Source organism: Melospiza georgiana, chromosome 2 (genome assembly GCF_028018845.1).
Source record: "Melospiza georgiana isolate bMelGeo1 chromosome 2, bMelGeo1.pri, whole genome shotgun sequence".
In the NCBI taxonomy this organism is placed as follows: Eukaryota; Metazoa; Chordata; class Aves; order Passeriformes; family Passerellidae; genus Melospiza; species Melospiza georgiana.
Genome location: NC_080431.1, coordinates 109,307,198 through 109,321,090, shown reverse-complemented (window position 1 = coordinate 109,321,090; position 13,893 = coordinate 109,307,198).

Sequence of the window (13,893 nt, the reverse complement as noted above, 5' to 3'; positions counted from 1 at the left end):
GAGAAACAGTCCAGGAAGAAATTATGACTGTTTAGCTCAACTAGTTAATGAGCAGAAGCAAGAGCAAGCAGAAGCAAAGCAGAAGCAAGAGCGAGAGAACAAAGCGAAAAGCAAAGCAAAAAGCAAAAGCAGCACCATGTACTGCCCCATCTGTGTGTCCTGCCAGCCGTGGGGGAGCGGCTGATAAGAAATCAAAACAAAAGTTTCACTCTTCAGAGACAGTCTTGAAGGCACAGAACATAATATCCAGCATAAACAGAACACACCAATGGGGATACAAGCATCATAACATCACCCTAGGACACTGAGGGAGCATGAGGGGGTTAATCTGGAGAAGAACAAGCTCAGGCGTGATCTCACTGCTCTTTACATCTTGTTGAGGAGGGGAGGTGGAGAAGGAGGTGCTGATCTCTTTTCCCTGGGACTCAACATGCAGGGGAACACTCCACCTGCTCCTCTCTGCTGCTCCATCCTCATCATCTCATACTTGTCCCCTGCTCTGCCATGGGGCCCCTTCCCCGGGCTGCAGTGCTTCAGGATAAACCTGCTGCCTCAGGGGCACTGCAAGGGCCACACGTTCTTCAGGAAATGTCCATGTGCTCCAGCATGGGAGCTCTGTGACAGGTGCACAGATCCCTGGGAGAACCTCATCTTCCTCCTCCTCATCCTGCTCTCAGGTTGCTATTGGCAGGGCTGTTCCTCACACTTCTGTCCTCCCTCCTCATTCTCCCTTGCAGCATTTTCCCTCTTCTCCCAGGTCTCCCCTGCAGCCCCACCTTTGCCAGGCTTGGACACCTGGGCCTAAGACACAGCTCTGCCTGTGCCAAGAGGGACTTCTCAGCAGCCTGGGAGACACAGGCATGTCAATGTCATAATTTCTGAAAAATCCCTTCACCAGGATTTCTTCTCCTGGGAAGATGAGAAGACTCAGAGAAAGAAAACATTATCTCATTTGCTTCTCCCTGTTTTGCTGCTTTGGAATGTGGCTGGAGAATGTTTCCCAACAGGTGCATGTTTGATTGGTTTCATGTGAATTGTTTTTACTTAATGACAAATCACCATCAGCTGTGTCAGACTCTGAGGAGTCAGTCACAAGTTTTATTATTTATTCTTGTTAAGCCTTCTGAATGTATCCTTCTCTTTCTTTAGTACAGTTTTAGTATAGTATTCTTTTATATAACATAATATCATAAAATAATAAATCAGCCTTCTGAGAACATTCTCATGAATCTGACTCACAAACTCAGCACAGGCAATGCTCCCCCTTTGGGAGTGCAGGGAGAAAAGCAGGAGGTCTGTGTGCACAAGGAGGTCACCCAGCACCCATCAAACTGTGCCTAAAAGCGGCTGAAGCTTCAGCTGTGGGTCAAGATCTGATGATCAGAAATAGGTGATGCAATGTCTTCTGCAGGCCTTTGGGTGCTCCAGTTTATGGGACCACCCCCCTAAAAGGAGCAGCCTGAAGGGAAACAGGGGATCCCCATGTTGGAGCTGCTGATTTCAGCAGCACACGCTGGAGCATATCCAGGGAAGGGGAGCAAGGCTGGTGAGGGGTCTGGAACACAAGTCCTGTAAGGAGCAGCTGAGGGAGCTGGGGCTGTTCAGCCTGGAGTAAAGGAGGCTCAGGGGAGACCTTATCATACTCTACAACTCCCTGAAAGGAAGGTGTAGCCAGGTGGAGGTCAGTCTCTTCTCCCAGGCAACCCACAATAGGAGAAGAGGACATATTCCTAAGGTGCACCAGGGGAGGTTTAGGCTGGAGATTAGGAAAAAGTTCTTCACAGAAAGCCATTGGGCATTGCGGTGGGCTGCCCAGGGAGGTGGTGGAGTCACCATCCCTGAAGGTACTTAGAAAAACACTGGATGTGGTACTTAGTTCCATGGTCTAGTCGAGAAGGTGGTGTCAGGTTAGACAACCTTTGACTTCTGCTCTGTCAACAAGGACTTAATTCTCTGCTGAGTCTCAAGGACCAATAACAAATGGACGAATTAGAACAAAATGTGGCTGGAGAGGAGGAGTGTGAAGAGACAGGGAAGCATTTTTCTCTGAGGCCAGGAAAGGAAGGAAAGCAGCTTAATTATTACTGATACTGAGGCAGGTGCAGAAACAGTTACAGGAAGAAATTAAGAAAAAAACAAAAATTGGAAAAAAAGGTAGAGATGATGCTGAAGCAGACAGCTAATCTCCCAGCACTGTCTGGATTAAAAAACTAATTACATCTCCTGAAGGAAATGGAAATGGAAATACAGAGAGTGATGCCTGTGATAAGGAGCTAGGGGAAAATGATCCTTTATCTATTTCAAATCCCCTCTGCCACGTGTATGAAGCCATATCCACTACAAAACCTTGGGGTGGATGGGGACACCAGAAAATTACCCAATTCAAGCCAGTTCAGGTGGCTGATTTGCAGGAGCCCTAAGTCAGGCAGGATTGAAATCCAGCAAATGGAATTCTATCAATGCAGACATAATAACAGCCCACACATTCAGATTCCAATTGGTTTCTGTCAATAATAAAACTTCTAATAACAGATACAGGAGAACAACACTCAATATTAATGTAGCAGGATGCTGAGAAGTTGGGTGTATGACCCAGATAGCAAAGAGTTAAAATCAGTGGAGTAAATGGAACAGGTGTTACCTGCTGAACTGCAAACTCAGGGCTCCTGGGTGAGAGCAGATATCTGCCACCCACTTTGCAATTCAAGATCACAATGAAAACATTTTGGGTTTCAATGTTCTGAACTATGGAACTCGGCATCTGCTGGCCAGCAGTGTGTGGTCCTTCAGTTTGATGTTAAACTAAAACAAATCCAGAGGCTGCACTTGCTCCATGGGGTGCCTGTACTCCCTGGTTCCAGGACTGCTGCAGTATCACAGTGCTGGATTTTGTTGTGGTGCAAGATTAATTCCTAAACCTGACTTGGCCCCACTAACAGTTTCAGTACCAACACTGCAAACCTAACAGGCACAATAAAAGCAGCCGAGTGCTGGGGCATTGATGGGGTGGTACCAGACTGCAAGACAAGCTGTAAAAAATGCCTTTGAGAATTCCATGGTAAACCTGAGATGACAGACAGAAGTAGTCACTAGAGGGAGACAGTGCAGTTTCATAGAACAACTCCAGAAAACTGTTCAGTTGGAAAATTACTAAAAAGCCACAAAGTCCATGCCTGTGGGTCTCACAGGTTAATTCACTGGCATTACCTTGCCTAGTGAACTCAGAACTACAGGATCAACAGCGATATTTGCCCATGTTGGAAGAAGATAATCGATATTATGGAAAGAAAAAGAACTAGTCTGTCCATTTTTCTGTCACAAATAGCATTCACTTTTAAAATGCTTTTTCCGAGAGGCTAAGAGAAAAGGTTGTCACAGTCTCTGTACCTGTGCATCTATTGCATGGCTAAAAACTCTTCCACCTCAAGTGATAATTCCTTTTATTTTGCTTTTTTGTGCCCTGAATTCATTACTGTTCATTTAACCATGAAGAAATTAAAGGCCCTGGTATATATTTTCCTAACCTCTACTGACTTCTGATCTATGAAGTACTTAGTGATGTACAGATTTATTCGAAAGTGAGAGATGAGCTTCTTCAGGAGTAAAACTTTGTGACCAACTAGGAATTAAGGAAACATGATAAGGTAGCGACAGGAATATATTTGTTATGTATTGGATTTAAAATACATTCAATTTTAGGTTTTAAGGTTGAGACAGGAAAGTTTACAAATTCACAAACTGCAGTTGTTCCTCTTCTTCATTCTCAATTCCTCCCTGCAGGTCTCTGTTTCATCCCTTTCCCCACTCTTCTTTGCCTTATGTTGCCTGTGTCAGCCTCATCAATGATCCAAAATTTAGCCTTGTGCATATGTCCACTTACAGACTGATCAGAGGAGTCTAATCACAGATACTAAGAGAGGGGCAGCACAAATGATGGCCATTTCACAAACAACTTCATTGAGACTAAAACCTGGATAAAGCAAATTGCTTGCTGGATTCTTTGCCAAGAGTTCCTGGGGCAGTGGAGGCAACAGGCTTAACAGCAATGAGGAAATGCTGACAAAACACTGAGTGAGGATTGGCAGCAAAATACAGTCCCTGATAGGGATTGAAGATGCATTTGCCTCCAGGACCTCCTCACACTTCTCAAAGGTTTTTCCAATACAGAAAATTCCTATTAGTTTAGCTCTGCTGAGTTAACAATATCCTTCCATGAGAATTGTTTATGCTAATCTAATCACTGTTATTCATTTACAGCAGTATTTACACCAGGGGCTACCTAGCATGGCTATTTCAGTTTTTATTAAAATAATAACTAAAATAACACAACCTGATTTTAGATGGACCTACAAGCATGCAAAATCAGCACTGCATGCACAAGGTGCTAGTCCAAAACAAGCCATTTGTAAGATACTTTACCAAAATCTATGAGTGCCATTTACGGAGCAAATGTTGCTGCCCAAGGCCTGCTTTCTATTTGTCTTTCAGATCCTTTTGAGAAAAAAACTAAAGCATAATCAGCTTTAAACTATTTTGTGTTCTGAGTCTTCAGGGGAAATAATAATTCTACATGCTTCTCTTCTTCCACTCATGATAGCACTGACAACATCATCCTTGCTAGTGCTGCTTGCAGCCTCCAAGGACTGCCCTTGAGTGTGATGACAAAGAATGTCTGTTGTTTTCCTTTATTAAAATCACAGATTTGCTTTTATTGTTAAAACTTTAAGAAAAAAACCCCTATCCTCTCTTCAATCCTTTCATCTGCTTAAATCTCATCCAAATGACAAAGGTAATTACATAAATTACAGACAGTGAAAACTGGTGTATTCATTTACTCAGAGCTGAAAATGAGGGGAATGAATATTCAAAGCAGTGTGATGTAGCACTGTGTGAGGAAAAAACCACATCAGCAAACTGAATTAACTCTTTATTGGAAGCGCCAGCGCCTTTGAACTGCATCTGGGTTTTATGAGAAATAATGTCACTTGCCACCTACTTCTCACTGATGTCAGCAATCAGATGGAAGAGTGAACTGCCAGCTCCTGCCTTTCACCAGAAGCAAAATCACAGAGAGGAGTCTCCCTCCTAAATTCACAGGATCTGGACAGATTCTGTAAGAATGAACAACATTTCTTGTGGAAACACAGTTTCTGCTAAATTGGGTTTAGACGCACTTCTGCCTCAATCCCACACTACAGATTCTCAATACATTTTAAAAAATTCAAAGAAAAAGCACAGTTCAAAAACTCTACAGTTGGCATGCCTTAGTGGATTTTTCCTCAAATCCTTGCCCCTTGTAATAATATTCTGCATTTTTCTTAGTTTAGGAGATCACTGTGGTGCTGCCTTGGATGAGGAGGTGAATTGACCTGCCTGATCCAACACAAAAAACATGAAGGCTCTGTGATGATGGATGTGATTTTTGAAAGAAACAAGGTCAGCTAAGCCACAAGTGAGTGGTACACTCCTGAAGCAGTAAGGGTTGGAAACCTTCTGCAAAACAGACTTTTCTTGTCTCCAAGGAAGGATCTCTTGCTTTTTTCTCCTTGAGCTCTGATTTGTGGTTTTGCTCGAGGGAAGAAGTGAAGAGAGGCTGCTTGAATCATTTCAACTAACTGGTTTCCATGCCTTTAGAGCTGCCAGAACAGCTTCTGTGCCATTTCCAGGGCTCTGCCTGTACATATTATACAGCAAAAATTCTTCAGATGGGAAAGCAGATCAGATTTGGGTGAGAATTTGCATGAAGTTCCTAAAGCAGATGAACTAGCTGTCCAGATCAGTGTGCAATCCACAGATTATTCAGGTTTTTGGCTCTGCTCCTGTCTCCATCCTTTTAAAGCCATCTCCTCATGGGGGTTTCTTTGGCACAGTAATAGAATTTTGCTCACAGAAATACTTTCAATGTTTGTTTCAGAATAACCTTACTGGATTTACTTAATTTTGGACAATTACTTCAGGAACTTCAAAATACTGTTAATAACTCAGACAAGTAGCAAGAAAAATGCATCATTAATTTATATTTACTTGCTACTCCCAACTTAATTCAAGGTGTTATCTACACATAAAAACTACTGCCACTAATTTCATACCTTCTGCATGACACAGTAGACATTTGGAGAGATCATTAGGCTGCCAGTCTCTGTATCCCATGTTAATTCTAGCTTTTTATTGTTTCTGAATGCCATTCATTTATTACTGTGGATGCAGCTTCTGAAAATGCATTAGTGTTGAAAATCCCTAGATTGTTGTAAATTAGGAAATAATCCTTTTCTTTTCCAACAGGTGTCATTTGAATGTCACTGCAAACCTCTATATCCCTGTTGCAAACGGCAACATATTTTTCTCCTTGTTATTTGAAGGTATTTATCCAAAATCCCATGCTACCAAACATTAATTTGTTAAAAAACCAGTCTGGTTTTCTTCTACCACAAAGTTTTGTTTAGTCATTGCAATGCCTATTCATATCCTTGCCCTAACTACCATTATACCAACATGGCCTCACATCCTCACTGCTAATGCTCCAGCTACCACATGCAGAACAGCTGCTCTCCCCAACAGGTACTTACACCGCTTTGGTGGAAATTGTTGTGCTCAGAATTGCACTAGACCACTTCAAAGCTATTAAAATGAGGCATCAATCTGGCTTTTACCAGAAGTGCTTCTGAAGTATTTTTCTTTTTCTTTTTCTTTTTCTTTTTCTTTTTCTTTTTCTTTTTCTTTTTCTTTTTCTTTTTCTTTTTCTTTTTCTTTTTCTTTTTCTTTTTCTTTTTTGTTTCTTTTTCTTTTTTTGTTTCTTTTTCTTTTTTGTTTCTTTTATCTTTTGGTTCTTCCTGCGTGTGAAATTAAAAGCAACACAGCAGCAGCATCTGTGGCCCGTTTTGCAGTTTCTGCTGCCCTCTGATGGGCGCAGTGATACAGTGATATCACTGATTTTACTGTGTTGAGCTTGTTCAGCGTGAGGGATTGAAGCCCCTTTCTCTGCTCCTCAAGTGAATGCTAGGCAAATACAAGGGAATACATGAGTTGCTGTTTATGCCCCTCTCTTTCTCAGGTGGCCGTTTGTATTTGCGTAAAGGAAAGGAAAAGAAAACATAGCTATTCATTTCTTTAAGAGAAAAAAAAGAAAAAACGGGATTTTAGGTTTCAGTTTTGGCATGGTTCTTACTCATACTTCAGCGTAAGTGTGTGGCCTCTCTGAAATCAGTCAAAACATGGTGCACCATGACTGTATACCATTAAGCACTGTATTCTTGCTCTCCATCATAGAGTAACTTGGCAGTTTCAAGCTGGCCTCATTAGGTTTCAAGCCTCCCAAAACCACTCTTTTTGCCACACCTTGTCAAATGGATCTTGTACCTGCTTTTGAGTCCTTGCTCCTCCTAATTGCATGTGTGATAAGAGCCAAATTCCTGTCTGCAACACGAGCTTTGCACCAGGTGTTGATCCACTGAAGGCTCCCAACTCCTGCCCAAACATTTCCCTCTCCCTGAAAGGGCTGAGAACTCCACTCATGCCCCCTTCTGCACCATACTGGTAGCTACTGCTGGTGAAAACCCACTTTTTTTTTCAAAAGCTACAGACGTTATGCTGCATACTTGACCAAGTCATGTATATAAACTCCTTCATGAAAAGACTGGGTGCCAAAACCAGAAAAAAAAAAAGCTGTCATACTAGTGGCAAATTTCATAAGCATCAGCAAAGACAACAGTAAGGTAAACATGATCTTAATTTGTGACATACCTTTGAAGCTATGCTACATGCTGAGAATGCTGACACCATGTACATGGCATGTTCTGTGCCCTCATCTGCACTGCCCTGCATGCAACATCAACGGGCAATCTCGCTCAGAACTGAGAGAATCCAAATTTAAACCAAGTCAAATATATATATATATATATATATATATATATATATAATATATATATATATATATATATATATAATATATATATACTCATGTCACTGATGGAAATTATCAGGGTAAGAAAGTTCAGAACAGCAAGATGTTTTCCTTCAAAATAAATAAAGCAAATTTCCATGGTTTATTTTTAACGTATTTTTGTTCTTCTTGAAGGACTTCCAGAGAATAAGGATTTCCAGTGAAATCTCTTGTTTGCTCTTATGTCACAGAGACACTTGACAAAATTAAGTCAAGGCTTCTCTCTGTGGCTCATTACAGTAGCTAAGCCTTGATTCTAATTATGACAGGTACAGCACTTGCTGCTGATAGCTCTTTTAGCCCATTTATATTTCTGTTAGCGCCATTGGCAAGGATTTATTTAATTCACTTTCCGGACCACTGTCAACAACTCAACTGTAATTACTCCAATCTAGACAAAGACTTTGCCTACAGAATGTACTAAAATATTATTTCTGTCTGATAACTTTTCCTCATCTCAATCAGCTTTAGCTTTTAATCTGTATATAGTGTTTACTGTGCTTCAATTTTTCTTTCTTTTTGCTTTTTAAATTGCCTTGCTATGCTTGGGATGTGTTGAAGGCTTCAAAGTAAAATGGTCTGGCCTCTAATGAACTTCTTTCAAACTTGATGGGTATATAAAGAGAAAATAGGATACAGCGAGAGCCAGACAGTTATCAATACAAGTTGAGTTGCTTTTTTCTGTTTCCACCCCTGAAAAACAGAATCTTAGCAAGGATATTTGTATAGCCCAAGCAATCCTGTATGTTGCCCACACTTGACGATAAAAAGAATCACCATGTTCACAGAAGTGGGAAAATAATAAGAAGAGGATGAAGGCTTTTAGATGTGCAGTTAGAAACTTTACACTACAAGAGGTAAATGAAAACTGAAGTGAGCTAGTTTCTGTGTAGAAAGAAGATGAGATGGTGCTACATGTGGAAAGATTCTAGCAGTGAAGAGTCCAGGTTTAACACCAAAAGAGCCAACTAAAGCAACTAAAAGCAACATTTTCTGTACTTCTAGAAAACTTTAGAAATCAAAACCATAAAAAACAGGTGAAAGATTCTTAGTAGCCTTCTGAAAATGAAGCAGCTAGTGAAGGACACCATAACACAAACACAACCCTCTTTGAAAAGGCCTGGGGTGGAGCTAGGAAATTATAGACCAGTCTGACCTTGGTGGTAGGCAAGATCCTAAAGATATTAATAAGAGATGACATCACAAGGAACACAGACTGGACAAAGTGATTCATGGACATAATCTACTTGGATTTCAAAAAAGTATTTGACATAAAACTGTAAAGTAGATTAATGTACAATGGCAGCAAGCACAATATAGAAGGTGTCATCCCTGAGCGACTAACGAGAACCACAGGTTCACCCTGCATCTACCCATGCTACTTGCACTCTTGGAGAAAAGTATGATAAAATTTCATTCTTTTAACATACAGACTGCAGACTGAGGCTAATTTGTTGTTCCAAGGTTGCTGGTCTCTTAAAGATGCAGGGGACACATTTTGCTCTCAGTGCCACAAGTGTAGTCACTAGAGATTTCCCACAGTGGGTACTTGAGGCTATATATATTCTGTTTTAGGTACCATGGTTTCCTGTCAAACTAAATTATTTTGACTTGTTAGTATGAGTTTGGGAGATAAGTTGAAATAAGTATTTAGCTCTTCTTCCACAGCATTGAGTTCTTTGATGGTCACTTTTAGGAATCTGATTTGGTATCCTTTATTTCTACCAATATAAATCCTGGGCAAACCCAAGGAAGCTGTTCCATTAAAATGAATTAAAAAACCTAGTCCTGAAAGCATTAAATGTGTACTTTGGGCCTGGCTGTCTGAAAAGTCAATTGCATCAGTAACAGGAGAGAAATTGGCTTATGTAACTTCTTTACTGCTGATCCCTTGTAATGCCAAAAGGAAGTTCCAACCATTTACAAGCTGACATATATAAAATGTGAATCCACTGGGATGCCGTAAGTCTCCTTTGAAAACCCTGTCACCATCAACAGCTCAGGCTAATGTCAGCAACTGCTGTGAGAGTTGTTCAGAACAGTCATTCCTTTTCCAAAGTGTAAAGTTGAAATGGCAAGATAGAGTTGCTGCTTACCCTCGTGTTGCTGCTTCAGCAGGATATATTTATCCCATTACTACTGGAGAGCTTGGCAGGCTGCTGGAGCATCGTGATGAACCACAGTTAATGATGGCAGGGAAGCCAGCTCTGTTCCAGATTTGTCCTGTGGATGTGATGCCATGTGCAGGGGGCTGCAGCAGCATCAATGAAAGGATCAGAAAGGAGTCAGCTGATCACTACAGATCAGTCCCTGAAAACCACCCCACATCCACAGCCTGAGTCTCTCTAGGGCAAGAGGCGATCCCAATGTGTACTTCTGGAATTAGGAGGGACTGCCAGCAGGAACCAGCCCAGAAGGGTGTGTGCCCAAGTGGTGATGGATATCTAAGTTCAGCTGGATAACTGAGAATGAAATTTGACTCAAATCTGCTGCTGACAGCCATTCATGTGCAAGTCACAGTGCCACTCAGATACATCCTCTTGGAAGTTTGGGTTATTTTGGTGGTGGTGATGTTGTGTCAGAACATGTTCTGAATTTGGTCTTGGACTCTATCAGAAGTATTATCAGCACTTGAAAGTAAAACATTTCAATAACTCTCTCTACATCATAGATGTCAGACAAACTCAGTCTTCTGACTTAGCAAAGTTGCAGAACCTGGGCTGGGAAATGAAGGCTTCAGCTATTTACATCTACCTTTTTGCTAATGATGCTCACCTTTTGGATCTCTACCAGGTAAGAATTTCCCTTGCCAAAAGGAAGAGAAAACCACAGAAACAATGTATTCAATTTGCTTCTTGTCCATGCCACAGATTTCTTATACAACTTGTTATAGGGTACCCTAGGGTGTACAATCCGTGCCACCCTTTCTTGTGAACAAAACGCAATGTAAAAAAGAACCCTATAGTTTTTTCTTTATTACATCTTCAGTCTTCATCAGAATAGTCATGAACTGATATAAATTAAAAGAAGGGAATCTAGTTGACAAGAGACTTTTAGAGTTGACAAATGAAATACCCCAATCTTTGCGCCCTGAAAACATTAAAAATATCCAAGAGAAGTGTGTCTCTATACTGAAGGCTGGTATTTCAGTCTCTTCACTGGAAGCCTGGCTAGTTTCTTGGCTACTGTTGCTCTAATGCTCCTCAGCATGTCCTTCAACCTTTGGTCTTTCTGATAGGGTGGATTAGAAATAACATGGAAAGAAACGTGTGTGCAGCAACTAATGTGACAAAGGAACTTTAAAAACAGTGTAATTATGATGCTTAAGAAAGATCCAAATGCTTCACTACATGATCTAATGGAAAAGAAAACTAAATTCACTGATTTTTTAAAGCAGAGAGAAAATGACCACTGGACAAGGAAATGGCACAACATTTATCCACTATGATACATCCCAACACGGACAAATCAAATAAAGCCAGAAGGAATAAGGTTTACTGAAATGATTTGTGAGTATCAGAGGCCTGGGGAATTTTGCAGGAGCTGGCACAGAATATAAGACATTTCTGAAGAGTCATGGCTGGAACAATTTGTTTTCTCATGCACAAATAGACTTTTCTTCTCGTTGGGCAACACAGTTCATCACAAAGAGTTATCAAAAATATAATCAAAAGTGACTTTTCACCCCATGACAAAAGCATTGTACATTAGTGCCAAGCTCTGCTAAGTTTTATTTTTCTTACATGGATTCTGAATTTGATACAGTTATGACTTTAGACCCTTGAGCTTTGTGGCCTAGAGCAAGGAGACCCAGTCTAGCCCAGAATTCAGACAGCACAGCGACAACATGAAAATAGTTCTGTCCACCTTATTCTCTGCTGGAGCCTCATGCCAGGCTAAATAAAGAACATGGCCCATTGTTCTATATGATTTGAATTAGAATTGTTACCAAACTGACAGTCACTTAGGAAATATGTTCTTATTAAGAGTATTTCTGTTAAAACATTTAGACAGCAACAATGTAGATAGGTTAGCAAATGAAATACTTCTCATCTGCATTCAACAAGCAATTTTATCAGAAAAAGGGTGCTAATCTCTAAACAGCTTACTCATGAAACATTTTATTAAATGAAAATTATCAAACTGCATCTTTTCATGTAACATATTAGAATACAGCTGTTACTCAGAAGTCAATTCTGCTGAGACAAACCCACAGTTTCAGATTCCTGCAGCACCATGGCTATAAAATTACCAGGTGTAGTGAGAGGCTGGGCTTTTCCAGAGAACACACAGAAGCCCATGATGGGGAAAACAGGGATGACAATATCCTCAGCCTCCTGTAAAGCTGTGGAAAACAAACATGGCTGGCAGATCCCTCCATCTTCACGGATGCTTGCCTCCTTTTGCTGGAAAGTAATGACCATGGAATCGCTCCCTTTTGGTGTGCTATCTATAAATTGAGGGCAGTGTTGCTGCACTGGAGGTTTAGCCCTAAGGATACTGTGCTTTCTAAGTCCTATAAAGAATTCCAGTGAGCAAGGGGAACTCCAAACCGTGAGTCTGCCTGAATCTGTCTGTTCAGACTTGTGACTAATTGAGCATCTCACAAAATGAAGGAAACTGAAGGAAGGCGGTACCAACCAGGCATGCAAATTAAATTGTTCCAAAGATATGTGTTGAACAACTTCAGATAAAATGAATCACATTGCTATGAAAAATTATAGGCTGTACAATTACAGAGACTGAAGATACTTTTAATTAACCTAATGTGTTAATTATCTACTTAAAATACTTTGAGAAGGATGAAAAGGAAATCCGTTAGGAAGTACATTTCTGCTGCTTATTTTTAGGAAGCAATCCTTGTATACAAGCTAAACTGAAAAAAAAAGGTGTTTCGTATTTTGGAAAGCTGTCTCAATATTTTGTATTTTGGAAATGTCTCAATAAAACTATTTAACTGTATAGGCAAAATCACAAGCAAGAAAAAAATTAAACAGCCTTAAAATTTCTAAGCCAATTTCAGGATTTGGTGACATGTATTACAAATGCTGTGGTGGAATTGATGCAGGTAATTTTCACCCTATTTAAGGAAAAAACATCCTGTGTATTCTTTTTTGCCAGTGTTAAATGGCTATGGAATTTTTCTGTTCCATACACATTTTGACCCTGCTCTTCCCTCTTCACTTGATTTCAGGGGTATTAGCCTGTCACAGTTAAATCTAGATAAGACTCTCAGCTTACAATGACAACTGAGAGGGCTGAAATGGAAATACAAATTGACAGTACAAGTTTCTCTGGTGTCTGTGGCTCCTGTCATTAACAACCAAAACTCACACAGCAAGGAAAGCTGCACATGTTCATAACTCACAAAGAAAGACCAGAAAAAATTACCTTCAGGAAGAAAGATTTTGCATGCTTAATTCTCTTTCAACTGAGTATATATTTCTCTTGATTCTCTTCTCAGATATTAAGGGTCTGAGTCTGTGCACATCAATTCAGTGGAAAATCTTCCAGCTGTGTTAGATTTAAATGTGCTCCTTAAAAAATCTACAAATAAAACCAGCTGTGATGGGTTTAAGAGTTAATTTCTGTACACAATCTAATTTTTCTACAGTTACTTGAAAAACAGTTAATGCTGTTCCCATTTGATTATTGTCTTAAAAACTGCCTCATTCTTATACAAAACCAAACCAAACAGTGTTGGGGTCTCTAGCTGGTCAAAGTGACCCCAAGAAGAGTTAGAAAGTCTCTTTTCCCAGCCTGACGCTTGAAGAAAGAGTCAGAGCTCTTAATTTCACAGTCTCAAGGTTGTTTATTGTATCTTATCCATAAAATTCTTTCTCCTGTCCAGCTGAGGTCTGCTCAGCAAGACAGTCCGAGGCACTCTGGCTGCCTCCAGAGCGGTGTTATGTCTTTATACTAAAAACTACGTGTACAATGTTTACTTTCCAATA